General features: G+C 37.8%; 1 pseudogene; it reads right to left on the reverse strand.

The window, feature by feature from the left end:
* Positions 1-19,536, reverse strand: part of LOC140246836 (proton-coupled folate transporter-like) — a 21,138-nt pseudogene continuing 1,602 nt past the window's right edge.

A 19,536-nucleotide genomic window follows, 5' to 3' on the forward strand; every position in this document is an offset into this window, starting at 1 on the left:
TTAAAACATCTGTTGATCTGTAATCGATATGTCATCGAACACATCAGTCAAATGTCAGGGAAAATTTGGACAATCCGTTCAAAAGTTATGAATTTTTGAAGTTTCAACGCAGCCATTGCTGGATGAGAAGGCTACTACAGCTTGTGATGTCACATAAAGAAAATTCATCATATTTTCATGTTTTTCGCATCATAAAAGAGTGTTTGACTTGCTCCTTTCAGGATGCAGGGGAATAGCATACGTAATAACATATCGTGGGAATGTGTACTTTTTTTTCAAAAAATGAGATTTTGTTGAATTCTCTTTATATTTTCCTTAACGCGTTCTACGCGTGTGACATCCTATACCGTGTATATAGTAGTCTCCTCATCCAGCAGTAACTGCGCAAAACCTTTACAACCTTTAAAAGTAGCTTTTAAACGGATTGTCGGACTTAAACTAATGCGTTATAGTGACATTGATGCATTCACTCAGTCCACATGCATGTAAGGTGAACTTGTTCTTCAACCTTATCTGCCCTTGTCATTGTAGTCCTTAGTATCTATGGGCTGACCAAAAGAAAGTGAAAATACTGTGTTTGATTGTAGAAGAAAAGAGACATTGTTATAAAAACAATCGTTGTTGAGGTTCACAACACAGAAATATAGGGGGATGGTTGGACACTCTAATTGCACCCACCAGACGAAGGGAAAGAAAAGACGAAGAAAAAGAGCCATACGAACCATGTTTCTGTTTTCGCGCCAATTTTGACATCCGGGATCTCATTGCTGGTGACGTAAGAAATCGAAACGAACCCAAGATGGTGGCTGCGGAATGTAAGAAAGCAAAAGATGTACAGTAATAGACACAAAAATCCATCTTTAAAACGTATAACGTGTAAAATTACTATCAAACAAAGGATGCACGAACAAAAAAAGACAAAAATAAGAGCAACAAAAACAAACACGAGATCCACGAATTTGAGGTATATCTGAATAAATATCTTGTGAAAGCTAAATCGGGCTATTCTTTTAGAGAACTATGCGCCACCGATTGAAATTTGCCCTTGCCAAAAGTAATGAATATACGTTGGAGATATTATTGCTAACGATGTCTTATCAAGGGTTCGACAAACGATAATGATTAGAAATTTATCAGGTGTGACTTACAAAATCTCTCCTTTCGTCCTCAAAAGAGAAAAATCCCCATGTCAGAAAGCTAATTTCAAAGAAAGCATCGAAGTAATCGCGACAACCCAATAAAGGTGGTAAGAAATAAACAAACAAACCAAAAAAAAAAAAGAAGAAGAAAGGAATCAAGCAGTATTCATCTTTAATTTCACTGAATTTCGGTCTTTTCTTTTCACTGATTCTCTACATTCTATTTTGTTTTATTTGTATGCTTGCTTCATTCACGAAAGTACAACCAGACAAAGATCACGTATAACTCACAAACAAAGAGGGCGGCCTTCGTATGACTGAAAGCGATAAAAGTCAGCGCGGTGAGACTGGACCATACTAGTATTCCCACCTGGGCCTGGCTGATGGTGAGATCGTCTGTGTAGCTCTTGAAGAGTCTGCCGCCAACCAAGGTACCTTGTTGATAGCAACAGCAATAATAGAGAAAGAAAGAAGTAACGGAAGGTAATAATCAACAGTATCAAACACGTAAGGCCCTGACAAAATGATGCGTACACTCCTACATCGATACTTATAACCAGTATTTCAATTTCAATTTCAATTTCAATTTTATTTTCGCATTTCTAGATGAAGAATACATGATATCGTCCCACTTTTCACGAAGTGACGGAAAGCCGCAGGGAGGAATAAAAACTGAATTCGAGTAAAATGCATTTGAAGTTTCAACGCTTCAAACGAGCTACTTCTCTTTATGCATATCAAATAAAGTTTATACCACTAGAAAGAACAACTTACGAATACTACAAATATTTAAATTTCCTTTTATAATATCATTTACGTTTCCTGCAAGAAGGTCCTAAACATAAGTGGCTTTTTGTGAAATGTGCAAAATTGCACAGCGCGCTAGGAATCTTCACCACGAAGTGACGGCTCAGAGGCCGACGCTCACTTTGTGTGTATTACAAATGAGCATCAAACGGCTTAATTAACATAAACGAGTAAGTTAGTAAAATGTCGTCAAATGGTTGATTTTGTGTAATGTATACCTGAAATGATATGATTTTCAGCATCAAATTGGATTCCTCTATCAGGACATGTAAATTTCATCCAGTATAAACACTGGAACTGCCTGGGAGAGAGAGACAAATTTACATGTCACTTCGTGAAAAGCGTACAACACAAAATCTGTGCAAAAAACTCACCACGAACTGACGGCTCACATGACTCTGCGTGAAAAGTGAATGGGCGGAGCCAAAAACGCATGCATGTTGTTGTTTTTTATATAAATTCAGATGATCAGATTATAGAACTTTTTCATTTACATTTTTTTCTTAGATATCACTGTCCCCCTTTTTCGCAAATGTGCAGGTAATGAGGTTATCAACACACACACACGCACACACACCCACACTCACACACACAGTATACATGTACATATTATGCAAACACACGTTCAAACTATGCAACCGTAAATACACACACACGCACAGGCACACACACACACACACATACAGGCACATACCAAACACAACAAACAAACACACACACACACACACACACACACGTGTATATTTAAATATATGCACACCCAAGCACATCGAAAAGCCTTGTCCCCCACCGTCCGGATATAGACATTACTCCTTTCATTATGTACACAATGTAAACCCCCGTTCTACAGTGAACATTTGCATTTGACATGATACATGGAAACACACAAGAACACGGTATAACAGACAACGTCCTGCTCTAACAGGTCACATCAACAAAATCATTTTTTTCTTCCCCAACGCAATTGAAGTCAGATTATAAACCCTTGTTTGTTTGTTTTTTTTGTGCATGTTTGTTGTACATTATATGCCATATTCTTAGTTTCATCTCATTTTAACAGATTTGTAACTTGTTTCTAATCCTCATGACTGTAAAAAAAAATAATAATAATTTCAACTTATGTAAAGGCATTTCCAAGAACAAGATTAAAGACACAAACAAATATTTGATATAGAATTCCAGAATAACCTATATTCAATATTCATTCACTAAAATAATCAAAAATGGCAAGAACAAGATATAGCTACAACATCCAAGAAAACAATTAAAATCCTATGACATTATACATGTGCATGTGAAACAAGAGCTGTATACCGTAAGCACTCATTATGAAATACCCATGAGCTTAAAACACAAAAAAGCTCCTTGCACTGTAAAAAAATCGGTGTTAGATTTAACACCATGGGTGTTAAATCTAACACCGATCAAACTTCAATAGAGGACCACACCCACAGGTGTAGAAAATGTATTGTGACGGTGTTAAAAAGTGTTCGCCTGGCACTTCGTGGTGTTAATTTGACACTGTGGTTGGTGATATTTTTGACACTGTGCTAGAGTTAATTCAACAATGACACCGCATGGTGTTGATTTGATATTGGTGGTGTTAATTTCAATGGTAATTGATTAATTAATTAATTTCAATTTCAACTGGTATTACTGTGGTGTAAATGTATTTACAGATTTTTTCAAAAATCAAGTACTTTATCGGAAAATTCTTTATCGTCTTGTTGAAATTCAAAATTAATAAGAAGCGCAGTAACTAAGAAACTATTAAAAAAACAATTTTAAATTTTGAAATGACACCCGGAGGTGTTAATCTAGCACCATGAATGAGCACCGGAAATTTAACACCAGCTCGGTGTTTCATATTTAACACCAGACTTTTTGCAGTGTGGAAATACCATATGACTGTATGATGGTCGCCAGTTTTATAATGTCAGTTACAAATATTCTATAAATTTGTACATCCAATAAAACATTTGTACACCCAATAAAACATTTGTACGTCCAATAAAACAATTAAAATCCCATAACATTATACATGTATATGTAAAACAAGAGCTGCATTCCGTAAGCACTCATTATGAAATACCCATGAGCTTAAAACACACACACACACAAAATTCCTTGGAAATACCATATGACTGTATGTTCGCCAGTTTTATAATGTCAATTACAAATATTCTATATAATTTGTATCTGTGTTACAATGTTGTGTTTTGGCGAATTCCAATAAAATGGATTTGATTTGAAACATGTCCAAATATAAAGAGACAAGATTCCGGCAGTATCGTTGCTAATTATCATTAGTAGTAGTAGTATGTGACTTAGGGGGAACTCGAACAATGAGGTTTATTCATATATTCATATATTTACATGTACTGGTAGTCCTTAAAGGGAAGATAAACCCCAGAGCAATGTGGGTTGAGTGAAAGCAGCAACATTAGTAGAACACATCAGTGAAAGTTTGAGGAAAATCGGACAATCGATGCAAAAGTTATGAATTTTTAAAGTTTTGGTGTTGGAACCGCTGGATAAGGAGACTACTAGAGGTTATGACGTATGAGTGGACAATAATACAAAGAAAATATAGAGGAAATTCAACAAAAATTCACTTTTCTAGAATCATGAAAGAGCAATGGACCAACCTCTTTCAGAAAGCAGGGGGAATAATTGCTACCCTTAACATATGTCAATATCAAGTTGATGGAATTTGTAATTTTCATGAAAAATGGATTATGTAGAATTTTCTTTATATTTTCTTGGTATTGCTGTCCACTCATACGTCATAACCTCTAGTAGTCTCCTCATCCAGCGGTTCCAACACCAAAACTTTAAAAATTCATAACTTTTGCATCGATTGTCCGATTTTCTTCAAACTTTCACTGATGTGTTCTACTAATGTTGCTGCTTTCACTCAATCCACATTGCTCTTGGGGTTTATCTTCCCTTTAAAGTAAGGACAGGCTGAATGAAGATATGTGAAAAACACCGCTAGCAAACTGCACTGTCTTTACGAAATACAGGATGGCCCAGAGAGAACGAAACAGTTACGTTCCACCATACGTGATTTCGTAGACAATATTTTCCCAGCAAAATGACACCAAGATCATTGATCTTGATGAATATAATCTTGATTCCAGGGCAAGTATTCAGTGGCAATATCCACTTTCTTACTTTGCCTAGCTATCAAGTTGCACTTTGTGTTGTGAAAAATTCCATTGCGTTGCTTCTTTGGGCAGAATTAACATAATCAACGTAGGAAACAGACATTCCTTACGTAAATTTTTGACGTTACAACCGGGGAGGCCATTTTTGCTATACTGTGTCACTTTCGAGACAAGAGTAGCACATTTTGAATTGACATCGCCTCAGAAAAATTGCCATAGAACCCAGATTCTTTGATCAAAAATGTAAATCAAAATCTGGGTGTAATTTTTCTGGAAAAAGAATCGTCTACCCAATTATGCAAACAACAATCCTCTTTCATTTTGTTACTCATTTGTTTTTAATGATCGTCAGTGTTGCTTTCTTTCTGGGTCACTCTGTATACATGTACAATATTTCAAATTCCTCACTTTTCATTCATCTTTCGTGTACCTTCAAGACAACGTGTAACACTGTAATGGGTTGATGTTTAAAAAATTCTCAAACTTTAATATCACAGATGTGATTTTTGAATGGACATGTAAACACCCTAGAATGGAAACATATAAAAAACTAACCCACTATCAAGATGAACGAATCTGGCCCGACACACTTTTCAGGCTCAAAATGGAAAGTGGATATAATAGATTTGTTCACTCACAGATAAATATGCTTTTTTATGCACTTAATAACAGCTTTGACGCACAATTTTCAGATCTTTATTTTAAAGGGACTGTACAGTACTTGTTGAGGTGGGGATTCATGTTTTGAACATTCCTAAGTGAGATAATGAGAAACCTCTTAAGTCTTATGAAATATGAAAGAGCATGTAATTTTAAGAAGGATTCAACGTTTATTTGATGAAAATTGTTTTTCAAATGGCTGAGATATCCAAAAAAGTGATAATAATAAAAGGCGACAGGCCACGCCTTTTATTAGATCCCTTTGTTTCACCTTGTTTTCGGATATCACAGCCATTTCAAAGCCGATTTTCATCAAATAAAGTTTTGATACCCCTTAGGCTTAGAATTGCATGCTCTTTGACATCTCATGGAGTGGTTTCTGAATATCTCACAAAACATTAAAAGCTAAATCCTCACTTCGACCAGAACTGTACACACCCTTTAAATCTTATCAGATCAATATGCATTTAATCAACTCTGGAGAGTCTTATTGATGAACAGTATGAGCAGAAATCACAGATGGCAGTTATGAAAGTATTTACATCACTGCAGGTTGACCATTTTAGTGGAGTGATTTCAAGCTGAGCTGTCACTTCGTAAAAAATTTCTTTGACAAAGTTAAGCTAACTTCCTTCATCACGATGTGACTGGAATGAGCACATGTACCGAGCCGTCAGTTCGTGGTGTAGAAAAATCAATAATATGATGGTTTTACTGGTGCCATGACGTCATTTATTACGTAACCATGTACAATCAGGCCCTGAAAATTCATCAGGTTGTAGAGCCGAATGTATGAGGCGTAAATATGGCAAAAACTCAAAATTGAAAAACAAATCATTTTTACCCCCTTCCCGTCAGTTCGTGAAAAGTGGGACGATATAACAAAATATGATAATACAGAATGTCCAGCTTGGATACATACATAAAGAAATAGGAATACAAACATAATACATAGCGGACGATGTGTCATTTTCAATCAAAGTGAAGGATGCAAAGAGAAATACGATGGAACCTACTAAAAAGTAAAGCTTGTTGAGTGTAGGTCCCAACAAAAGCCTAGTGTGGGGTACAGGATGAGGAGCACGGGAAAAATTAAGGACCAAAAGTAAGGATAAACAAAAGAGAATGACTATTACTATTCGGGGGTACAGAAGATTCTTCTCACATATAATACGTATGTGTGTGATAAAATGAGAACAAATGCTGCCCACTATAGCAGTTGCTCTAATAGCAATAATTTTGACTGGGAGTGATATTGTGAATACGACATAATTTTAGGGTTTAAACATTCCGGCTTCCGTACACACGGGGAAAGATTCAAAAAATGGAAAACATGAACAATTGCAATTCCTATATGTGATATACCAGCCAGCTGGTGATATACCAGCCAGCCTTATAGTTAAAGGGGAAAGAAATCCATTATACACATGTGAACTGAGGAAATGCAGGTATTGGTGGAACATAATATCAGTGAAAGTTTGAGGAAAATTTGACAATCCGCTTTCGTTTTCCTTACGTGAAGTATTGTTCTCCTTGCGTGAAGTCACAAAATCTTGTAGTCTTTTTCATCTAGCGATAGCAACAACGAAACTTAATAAAGAAATCACAACTTTTCAACGGATACTGTAATCTGATTTTACTGAAAGGTTAATTTATCACTGATATTATGTTCTGCTAATATTGCTGCATTCACTCAATCAACATGACTGTAATATCAGGGTTTCACTACTCTGGACAACTTGCCATTGACTACTTCTCAAACCATCAGTAGTCCTGTGGACAAGACCATTAGCTCACATTCTTGGGGACGCCGGTTCGAAACCCATGACACAAGAGGAAGTATACCCAAAGGCATGATCATTATCTTTGTTAAAAATAGTATTTACTTCCATCTCTGAATGAAAACATTCCCTGATTTGACACAAATCGTCAGCAGCCTGCATACACACCATTAGATGGCATATTGAAATTTTGTTGCTTGTCTTTATGTGAGATATCTAACGAGTTTATGCGATTTTACTTTGACCCCACATCACTAGCGTTTAACTAGTAGGCCCTACTTTCATTGGAACATCAGATTAACTCATCTCCATCAAAACAATTGCAGAGGTCATTTTAAAAGAAAGCAATCAAACAAACAGCATTATTCGAAACAACGCGATCAGGTATTCAGAAACACATTGAATCAAGCAAACAAAATCAATCAAACAATCAATCAATCAATCAATCAATCAATCAATCAATCAAACAAACAGACAAGACTCACCAAGTTATTGACCCTATATAAGAAGAGAGCAGGCAACAAAGATACCGATAGCGATAGACGTCCAGCACAGAGGATAGCTCAAGACATACAGCAGCACCAACAGGTAGGCTGAATGGAGAAGCGTCATGTGCACTCCAAGAACGACTAGGTAGGAGACCATGTGGGTACGTTTGTCCGAATCCGCGTTGGCAAAGAGCGCCACTATACGTCATCAAATTGTTTTGCAGAGTACGGGCTAGTCTTTTCGCTGCTCCCCTGGTGCGATTCGTCCAGTACGAAAATTATGTACAACAATGCCGCCAGTATGGTGGCGAAGATAAACCAGAACGGAGGCCGAAAACCGTAGAAGTATACCCAGTATCCCCCAAATATACCCCGATTTGCGCCAATCCAGTGGAGAATTCGATTATTATACCTATTGGATGATCATTCGACACGTCTGCGACTGGGGTCGCGCGATGTCGCACAAGTACTCTAGTATGCATAATGATTGCAAATTGCAAAAAGTGTTGGGAAATCCCCGAAGATACCGATCACAAAATGCGCGATGGTTAGATACGATTTCGACGCGTCCAAAGACACAATAATGACTCACATCGTCGCGCCGATCAGGTATCCAACAGTGGGCAGGAGCATCGCCTTCTTCCTGCCGATGCGATCGCTCCGCGCTCCGATCAGAGGCGACACGAATAGCGCTGGGAGAATTTCCACCAGGTTGTACTAGTTGATCAACAGCCAATAAGATGCCTTGGCCTGCGCGGCCTCAAGGTGACGTATCGCGCTATTGGTGCATGGCGTTTTTCATCTCGTTGGAATACTGATACTGCCCTTATAGATTGACTTACAAGCAATTATTAGGTGATCCGAGTATCCTCTCGGATCACCTTCTGTATCTGTACGGATTCTTTATTAGGTGATCCGAGTATCCTTCGGATCACCTTCTGTATCTGTACTGATTCTTTCTTTATTTCTCCTCAAAAGTTGTGTATCGATTAGCTCAGAAAGTCCTCCTCCTATCAATGTCAAAATTACACCATATGTGCATCACGTCCCAAAGACGACGGGTCAAGTGAAATCGTAGTGATCAGTCGACCGTGACGTCACTATGACGTCATTATATGAAAACACATTCTCAATCATATCTCATTAATGAAAAAGAATTTTTCAATGAAATTTACGTCACATATATTTCAAGTTATGCGCATTCTACTCATGTTCTCAAAATTCATATTTTCTCTTAGAACGTGCGCGTACGCGCGCGTTGAAATATTTGTATGCGTCAATCGAGCTCAAAATTTTTTTGCACACGTTTCAGACCATTTGGAGCATTTTTTGAAAAATTGAAAAAATCGGACGGACGCGTACGCGCGCGCGCATATACGCACGCACAGCTCATATGCAATTGAAATTTCCAGTTTTTTCACTTTGATCGTATGTCTGAAATGTCAAGGAATATTTATACCACGTTTCAAGTCAATCCGACTCAATATGACGTCATACGGGCCCGTCAAAGTTGAAATTCCGCGCGCGCGTCAATGGCGATATACAGTGCAACTAAGCCAAAAAACTGCCAATTTTAAATCCGATTTTACTCGTCAGGATGGACGGTGACCCCCCATTTTCTTTACATATATTGAAAGCTGATGAGTTGTACATGTCATTTCATGGGTAGGCAATGCTCACAAAATGATTAAAAGATATAAAATTTCTTAATAAAATAAAAAAAGTAAATTTTCAAAATGACGTCATCAAATTACAAGTTCACTCGAGCGTATTTCACTTATCCTCTGCCGATTTTCTCCCATATTTCAGTATGTTGTAGCTTATGAAATGTTCTTTCATTAATGTAAAAACAACATTTTGATTGAATGACGTCATCGCCTCGTAAAAATGGATTGAATGTATCCTTGTAGAATTTGACCAGTTTACGTGTTATCTCTATGGGAGAGCAGTTTTTCTGGCAGTGAAAATTGACATGACTCTCTTTTTCGAGCACTAGCTCACTTTTGCTTCGGTGAATTTTTCCCAGATTTTAGTATGTTGTAGCTGAGACTTTGGGCTATCGTGAGTGTGCCCTTCATTTTTTCTTACGACGTCGGCATCACGTCGAAAAACTTGGTTGAAAATGGCACGTGGCTTCGATGCAGCGTCATTTTGCTTAATACACAGGGCCTATGGAGCATGAAATAGGTCATTGCATAGCGCATCCGACTCGTAAACCTAAGGTCCCTGGTTCGAGGCTCACCCCTGCCAATCTTTTTTTTCAATTTTTTAAACACTTTTTTTCTTCTTTTTCTTTAGTTAGTCTTAATCTCCCTTCCTAACTTTATCTTTTTCTGATTTTTTTATGCATCTCCTTCAAATTTCTATAAAATAACATATTTTTTCTTTATTTTTCTTTCTTTCTACTACTTTCTGTGCAATAGATGAACAACAACAATGGCTATCAATCCCATATTTTGCACATGTTTAGTTCATGTCACGTACATTATTTCATAAAATAACAACTACTTGATCAGACACCATCTTGGGTATGTAAATTAGGGTCAAAGGTCATAAATGTTTCATCCTGTATCTTGGTGAATACATGTCCTATCTTTCCCATATTTTGCACACACAAAGACCATGTAACAAGGACCATTTCACAAAATAACCACTTTTTGTTCAGACGCCATCTTGGGTGTGCAAAGTGAGGTCAAAGGTCATATGTACTTCTTTCTATGTTGTCGTTATGACGTGTTATCTCTATGGGAGGGATTTTTTTTTTAATGTGAAAATTAACATGCTTTTCTTTATCGAGCACTAGCTCTCACTTACCCTTCGGTGAATTTCTCCCAGATTTTATGTTGTAGCTAAGACTTTGCATTTTGCATCTTGGTGAATACCTGTCCTATCTTTGCCATATTTTGCACACGAATATAGACGATGTCGCAAGAATCATTTCACAAAATAACCACTTTTTCCTCAGATGCCATCTTGGGAGTGTAAAGGTGGGTCAAAGGTCATATGTATTCTTTGCTGTATCTTCGTTATTAAATGTATACAGAATTGGTACCAAAGATGACAGATATGACTCCCTTTTCTAAATGAGAATCCAAACCTCACACGGCCAATGTCTCTAAACACAGATGAAACTTGTATTGTCATGCCTATTACGATCAGGACTCGAATCATTGATTAAAAAAAAATCGGATCACCTTAATTTGTCAGTGATGACAAATTACAATCTCTAGTTCTTCTTTATTTCTGGACAAAATTTGTGTATCGGTTAGCTCAGAAAGTCCTCTTCCTATCAATGTCAAAATCATACCATATATGTATCGTGTCCCAAAGACGACCCATCAAGTAAAATCATAGTGATCAGTCGACCGTGACGTCACTATGACGTCAATATATGAAAACACATTCTCATTCATATCTCATTAATGGAATGGAATTTTTCAATGAAATTTACGTCACATATAGTTCAAGTCAACGTGATTCTACTCATGTTTTCAAAATTCATCTATATACTTCAAACGTGCGCGTACGCGCGCGTCGAAATATTTGTATGCTCAAATCGAGCTCAAAATTTTTTTGCACACGTTTCAGACCATTTGGAGCATTTTTTGAAAAATTGAAAAAATCGGACGGACGCGTACGCGCGCGCACATATACGCACGCACAGCTCATATGCAATGAAAATTTCCCGTTTTTTCACTTTGATCGGATGTCTGAAATGTCAAGGAATATTTCTACCAAGTTTCAAGTCAATCCCACTCAAAATGACGTCATACGGGCCCGTCAAAGTTGAAATTCCGCGCGCGCGTCAATGGCGATATACAGTGCAACAATGCCAAAAAACTGCCAATTTTAAATCCGATTTTACTCGTCAGGATGGACGGTGACCCCCCATTTTCTTTACATATTCTGAAAGCTGATGAGATGTACATGTCATTTCATGGGTTGGCGATGCTGAAAAAATGATTAAAAGGTATCAAATTTCTTAATAAAGTAAAAAAAGTAAATTTTCAAAATGACGTCATCAAATTTCAAGTTCATTCAAGCATATCTCACTTATTCTTTAGTTGATTTTCGTCCAAATTTCAATATGTTGTAGCTTATTAAATGGTCTTTCAGATATATAATAACAACAATTTGATTGGATGACGGCATCACCTCGTAAAAAGGGATTAAAAGTAACATTGTTAAATTTGACCAGTTTACGTGTTATCTCTATGGGAGTGCAGTTTTTCTGGAAATGAAAACTGACATGACTATCTTTATCGAGCACTAGCTCACTTATGCTTCGGTGAATTTCTCCCATATTTTAGAATGTTGTAGCTGAGACTTTGGGCTATCGTTAGTGTGCCCTTCGTTTTTTCATACGGAGTCGGCATCATGCCCAAACACTTGGTTGAAATTAAAGCTTATCTTCCATGTATTTTCATATTCCTTTCTTTCTGCAACTTTCTTTGCAATAACTCAAGAAAAACAAGCTCTATCAGCCCAATATTTTGCACATGTTTAGTTTATGTCACGTACATTATTTCATAAAATAACAACTACTTGATCGGGCACCTTCTTGGGTATGTAAATTAGGGTCAAAGGTCAAAAATGTTTCATCCTGTATCTTGGTTAATACATGTCTTATCTTTCCCATATTTTGCATACGTAAAGACCATGTTACAAGAATCATTTCACAAAATAACCACTTTTTGCTAAGACGCCATCTTGTCTGTGCAAAGTAGGGTCAAAGGTCATATGTACTTCTTTCTTTATCTTCATTATGACGTGTTATCTCTATGGGAGGGAATTTTTCTAGATGTGAAAATTGACATGATTGTCTTTATCGACGACTAGCTCAATTACCCTTCGGTGAATTTCTTCCAGATTTTAGTATGTTGTAGCCAATGTAATACTCTTTAAGTTTACTTCAATCAAAGTTTTAATCGGATGATGTCTTCACCTCGTGAAATTAGATATAATGTAACCTTGTCAAATTTAACCAGTTTACGTGTTATCTCTATGGGAGGGAATTTTTCTGGAAATGAAAATTGACATGACGGTCTTTATCGAACACTAGCTCACTTACTCTTCTGTGAATTTCTCCCAGATTTTAATATGTTGTAGCTCAGACTTTGGGCTATCGTGACTATACCCTCCATTTTTTCATACGACGCCGAGATCACGTCAAGAAACTTGGTTGAAATCAAAAGGGCTTTTTACACTTGTAAATTTTTGCTTAGCCCCGGACTATCGGTGGGGCTAAGGGGGGGCCTTAGCCCCACCGATAGTACGGGACTATCCTTAGCCCACTTTCTGTTTACACTCGTTTTTGCCAAAGTGGGCTAGCCCCACCGATAGTACGGTACTATCTGGCCCTGCAAAATAGCAGGGGTTAGCACCGCAATTGCGGTGCTAGCACCGCAATTGCGGTGCCAAGCAAGTGAGTGTAAACAGAACGAAAAAATAATCCTGGGCTAAGCGACGGAGACGAAGTGCGACCCTCACTGACCAATCAGAAACGAGGTAATCAAGTGCTGCCGGTGCGTGCGTGTACGTGTACAGTACACAGCGTAATTATGAATATTCATGTGGTTTGGAAAGTCCGGGGCTAAGAAAGACGAGTGTAAAAAGGTCAGTTTTCTCCTTAGCCCCGGACAAGAGATAGTACGGGACTAATTGGCGAGTGTAAAAAGCTGAAAAAATTGGTACGGGACTAACGATAGTCCTGGGTCAGAGAAAGTCCGGGGTTAAGAAACACAAGTGTAAAAAGCCCTAAACTTATCTTCGATGTATTGAGATATTTCTTTCTTTCTACAACTTTCTTTGCAATAACTCAAGAAAAACAGCCCCTATCACGCCCATATTTTGCACATGTTTAGTTCATGTCACGTACATTATTTCATAAAATAACAACTACTTGATCAGACACCATCTTGGGTATGTAAATTAGGGTCAAAGGTCATAAATGTTTCAACCTGTATCTTGGTGAATACATGTCCTATCTTTCCCATATTTTGCACACGTAAAGACCATGTTACAAGGATCATTTCACAAAATAACCACTTTTTGCTCAGATGCCATCTTGGCTGTGCAAAGTTGGGTCAATGGTCAAATGTACTTCATTCTGTATCTTCGTTATAGTTTATACCAGGGAGGTACCTCCCTGGTTTATACCGAATTTGGTACCAAAGATGGTAGACCTCACTCTCTTTTCTAAATGAGAATCCAAATATCACACGGCCAATGTCTCTAAACACAGATAAAATCTATATGGTCATGCCTATTGCGATCAGGACTCGAATCATTGATTAAAAAAAAAAAATCGGATCACCTAATTTGTCAGTCTTGACAAATTCCGAGTCTAGTTGATTATATATCTTATAATTATACCCTAAATTTTATGTACATTTTTATCATATAATTATTGATAATACATCAGTGTGTCCCTAAAATCCCCAATACATACGCCCACACACATCACTAATTAATATAGATAACATAACTGATCATATTATTTCTAAAGTCCCGAAATTACTGCCTCTCTTATTCTTCTTAACCAAATTCAATGGATAACACCATCAAGTTTCCGGTTCTGTTTTGTTTTTCCTCAGAAATACTTTATTGATTCATATTCATTTGTTTTGATCATCAATAGATTGTAATAATCTTATACATATAAAACACATGATCCTAAATATTAATTGACATAATCAATTTATAGGACTTCATTTTTTTCATTAGAAAATTATGTAATGTATTGCGGTCGATCAGAAGCACAAGAAGCCGTTTAGAAATGGGTTAGTTCAAGCAAGTCTCAACGAACTTTGGTTGGTATGTTTCCAGACACAGACTATAAGGTGGCTGCGAATTGGTATCGTGATTTTTAGTGAATAGGGATCGGTCTGTAAAAGTTATTTCTTTTTATAATAATTATATTCACAGTAATCAATGATGAACCTTTCAATTTAACACATTTTTACTGAGCACATGACTTTCTCTGCTTAATCAATTCCAGAGGCGTCGATCCGTTTTCATGATGGGGGGGGGGGGGAGGCAAAAACTTGAAGGTGGAATACCGCATAATGTGCGAGGGAGCGGAGCGACCGAGCGGGGGAGGATGTGGGAGGGGTTACCCCACGCCAGGGAGATTTTCTCCACGTGTGCAACATCACTGTGTAGGAATAGTAATACATGGAAGTTGACAGGGGGAGGGTCTTAATCTGTCGGTAGGAAACGAGCGGGGGAAACATAAATTAGTGAGGATGAGGGAACTTTTGAATATATTTAAATTCAAGTGGCAGATATCAAACATGCTTTTTCATGAAATATTCTGAAGTTTGTCAATCCCCCAAGTTTGCTAAGTGTATATGGTTGGAGACCTATAACGGAGGAGGGTGTGGGAGGGGCATCCCCCTCCCACGCGACGGAGATTTTGCATTTTCAGAATTGAAATTCAACAATCTGTTGCACAATGATTAGTGAAATATTTGGACAGTTTTCTATTTAAAAAAAAAAGGAATAAAATTTTCCTTATGCCCCAGTCACATAGACATCCCGGATCACCCCGGACAACCCCGGATCTGATCAGGGGAGAGATCCGTGTTGACGCCGGGAGGCCAACACGGCACTGAACTTTTGGAGGTCAAAAACATCCGGCGTCATCCGGGGATTGCCGTGTTGGCAGAGCAATCCGGGGTGATCCGTGTGGATGCCGTGCAGCTGCCGTGTTGATCCGTGTATGCTGCCGTGTTGATCCGTGTAGATGCGGTGTTTGTCCGTGTAGACGCCGCGCTCTACAGGCCTTATCCGTGTAGCTGCCGTGTTGATACCGTGTGTACAGTCATACCAAAATCCCGGATCTCCCAGGATCTCCCGGACGTCCCCGGATCACCGTGTAGATCCTTGAGCATCCGCGTTTATATGTGACTGGGGCATTATTTCGATAATTAAAGGGGTACAAAATATGATGTTTTCCCCCTTGTCTTCCGGGATTGATGCTCATGCATGAGAAGCTGTTGCATTTTTTTTTTTTTTTAGAATTCAAATGGCAAATAACTCATAAAGACATTTGAAATTTAGGAAGCGTTCAATCCCATGCACAAGACTTTTTAGTGCACTAATGAATAGAGACCAAAAAAGAGAAAAAAAAAGCGTTAATTGAAAGGAGATAATTATCCCCTCCCACTCGACGGAACTTTTGCAATTTTTTTTAAAGTGAAGTGACAGATCTGGTGCACACTTTCGATAAAAATTTGTGCCATACAGAAACAATAAAAGGAAATAAAATGAAATGAAATGAAATGAAATGAAATCTATCAATATCAAAAGGCGTACTCTCTAAAAAAAAAAATCGAGTGAAAATATTCACTCTTGAAGGAGTGAATACAAAAAAAGAGTAAATTTAGAGTGAAATTGGAGTGAATTTCGAGTGAAAACGTTAATTTTCACTCATTTTGGAGTGACCTCAGGGATCACTCGAAGTTTTTGGAGTGATCCCTGACGTCACTCTAAAACGAGTGAAAATGAACATTTTCACTCGAAATTTACTCCAATTTCACTCTAAATTCACTTTTTTTTTTTTGTATTCACTCCTTCAAGAGTGAAAATTTTCACTCGATTTTTTTTTTTGTAGAGAGTACTAAGTCCATGGAAAATAGACTAAACGGGAGAGGGTTTGGAAGGGGTATCTCCCTCCCACACGAGATCGAGACTTTGCATTTTTAGAATTGAAATTGAGCAACCTGGTGCACACTTTGGGTGAAATAATTTTTACAGATTTCTGTTAAGATAGCAAGAAAATCATCTCATCTCGGGAATTTATAGTGGGGAAGGGGGCAAAGGATATGCTTACCCTTGCAATATTTTTATTGAGGAACTTTTATTTCAAAACATTGTGAAATAGATGTGTATAAAATCAGTGCTGCCAGAGCCCGGGTGCGATTTTTTTTTTTTTTTTTTTTTTTGTCCCTGGTCACGTGGTGCAAAATATGAAAAAAAAAATAAAGAAATAAAAAAGGAATAAAAAAAGGAATAACTATTTGGCGTCCAGCGTTGAGTTCGCTCGCAGATTGAAGTGGTATTTTTTTTTCAGGGTCTGAAGGGGGGTACGTTCGCACCCACTGTACCCCCCCCCCCCCTCCGTGCGCCCATGTATCATGAGAAACAAAGAGAGAGAAAGTGTGTGCGTTGGGGGGGGGGAGAAGGAGAGAAAGGATTTCATATTCATCAGTGCCATTTGAAGGGCTCTACATCCTCTCAGTTAACCCCAGCATACTCCCCCCAAGCGCATAACGTGTTTTGTGTGGGCATTGACAGTCATGTTCTTCACTGCACAAGAGTCGTGTAGTCTTTAATATAGGGGAGACTGGGTTGAAGCGGGAAAATGAATTGTGATTTGAGGAATTTCTCGTATACCATTTTCTGACATTCAAAGTAGGGCACTCATGTCTCGGACCCGAAAGCTGCATCAAAGCTATAATAATGCCTTTTACTTCATATTCTTTGATAATTACAAGTGTCATTATTTATGTTATTTACCGGCTCCTCAATGAATTAATAAAAGAAAAAAAAGGGGGAGCTTCTGAATATAAGGGGTGAATTGGCCATCCCGTGGGAAAAGTGGGACATAGGGCATGTAGGGAGAAAAATGACAAACAGTAGGCTATTATAGACAATAATATTACAAGCATGTGTGTGTGTGTGTATGTGTGCGTATGTGTGTGTGTGCATGTGCGCGTTTCTTCGCAAAATATTATAATACATTCCACATGGTCCATCAAAGAAAATCATAACTAAGAGAGCCTGAAATTTAAAGAAAATAATAAGAAAATATGTGATATCTTAAATGGATAAAGGAGGAGGTGGGACAGTGATGTCCAATTCAACTCTAGCACCCCGCAACAAAATCATAATGGCTGCTAACGTCACAATTTCCCACTTTTGCAAAATTCATATTGCAAATTCGCTTTCTCATAAGGCCTTTATGATTGTCAACTGAGCAGGCTAATTAAGTGCCATCTTGAAGCCGTAGCAATGAATTCATAAGGCACTTTATACTGAATGCACCAAAAAAAAAAAATGTCATGAAAAAGAATTCAAAATGAAACTTTCCGTCAGAGTTCATTGCCGAGCTTTTACCATGTGATTGTAAATACTCTGATGCCTAAAGCCAAAAAGGGGATACGACCTGAAAGCTTCCCAGTTCTTGCACCCCACTCTCCCCTATTTAGATCATAATTATGTTTGGCACATCATTATTATTCAGAAAAAAGAAACACTGACAGGAGAAGGAAAGGCCGAATCGAGAGAAAAATAGAAAGGGTTCAGAAAGAACAGAGAGTGCAGTTAAGATCCCTATCGAATTATTCATAATCACCGTGTTCTTACAATTATTGTTTTAAAACACAAAATATCGAGTTCAACTGGATAGCATAAGCTGGCTCACAAACGAGCATTCACCTTTGAGTACATTTTGTTTAAATCTTCAATTTATTACACATTATTCACATTACTCGTAACGAAATAGTGCTGAAACCGTAATATATGCTTGGTATTTTTTCCAAAGGTCTTATGAAGATTTCCCTTTTTGCAAGCTTTCCAAATTTTGCATGTTTGAAGAACGTGTATGAAATTACGCCAATGATAGGGAAAACTTGAAAAACTATAATACCCGAAGGTCATTTTAGAATGATTATGCTCCTCTTTGTACTTAAGCCTTCTTTTGAGTGCCACTTACGCCCTTCCGGCCTCCAGTTCCGCCGGTCCTGCTTTTTGTTTAAATCGGTTAGGAATATTAAAGGTATGGTATACAGTATAGGTGGAGATGAGAATTGGACTTTTAACTTTTTTTTTTTGCGAGATACCAAGGAAATACTTATGATATAGTACAGAGCATACCATTTTAAGAGGAATTCAAAGTTAATTTGATGAAAATCGGGTTTGGAATGACTGAAACATCCAAAAACAGACTCAAACAAAGTGTGGGTCCCACACTTTATTAGAATCGTCTTTTTTGGATATCTCAGCCATTTCAAAACCAATTTCCATCAAATAAACGTTGAATTCCTCATAGAATTACATGCTTTTTCATATTTCATAAGATTTTTCTCATTATCTCACGAAAAAAAATGTTAGAAATCTGAAATTAGGTCTCAACCAAACTATACAATCCCTTTAATTAACATCAAACTCAAAACGTGTTTCTGACAGAAGGAAAGTAAGACTGCAACCCCCAAAAGAAAAGTACCGTACACGTACCGTACTGGTATGTAATCACACAAAAACGGGCTACGATCCACGGGAGTGATCGATAACTCAACAATATGATCGTATACCATATCGTATAAATCGGGCATGATTTCGACTGGGGTTGCGCTTGCATGCGATTATCGCATGCCGTCTGTGATCTGCAATCCCTGTCCAGTTGACCGGCCAATACGATCGATCGACTACACAACAGGAACTGACGGTTTTGATCTTGTACGCTAAATGCGCAGCGCAGCCGTGG

The sequence above is a fragment of the Diadema setosum genome, chromosome 3 (assembly GCF_964275005.1).
Source record: "Diadema setosum chromosome 3, eeDiaSeto1, whole genome shotgun sequence".
Taxonomy (NCBI): domain Eukaryota; kingdom Metazoa; phylum Echinodermata; class Echinoidea; order Diadematoida; family Diadematidae; genus Diadema; species Diadema setosum.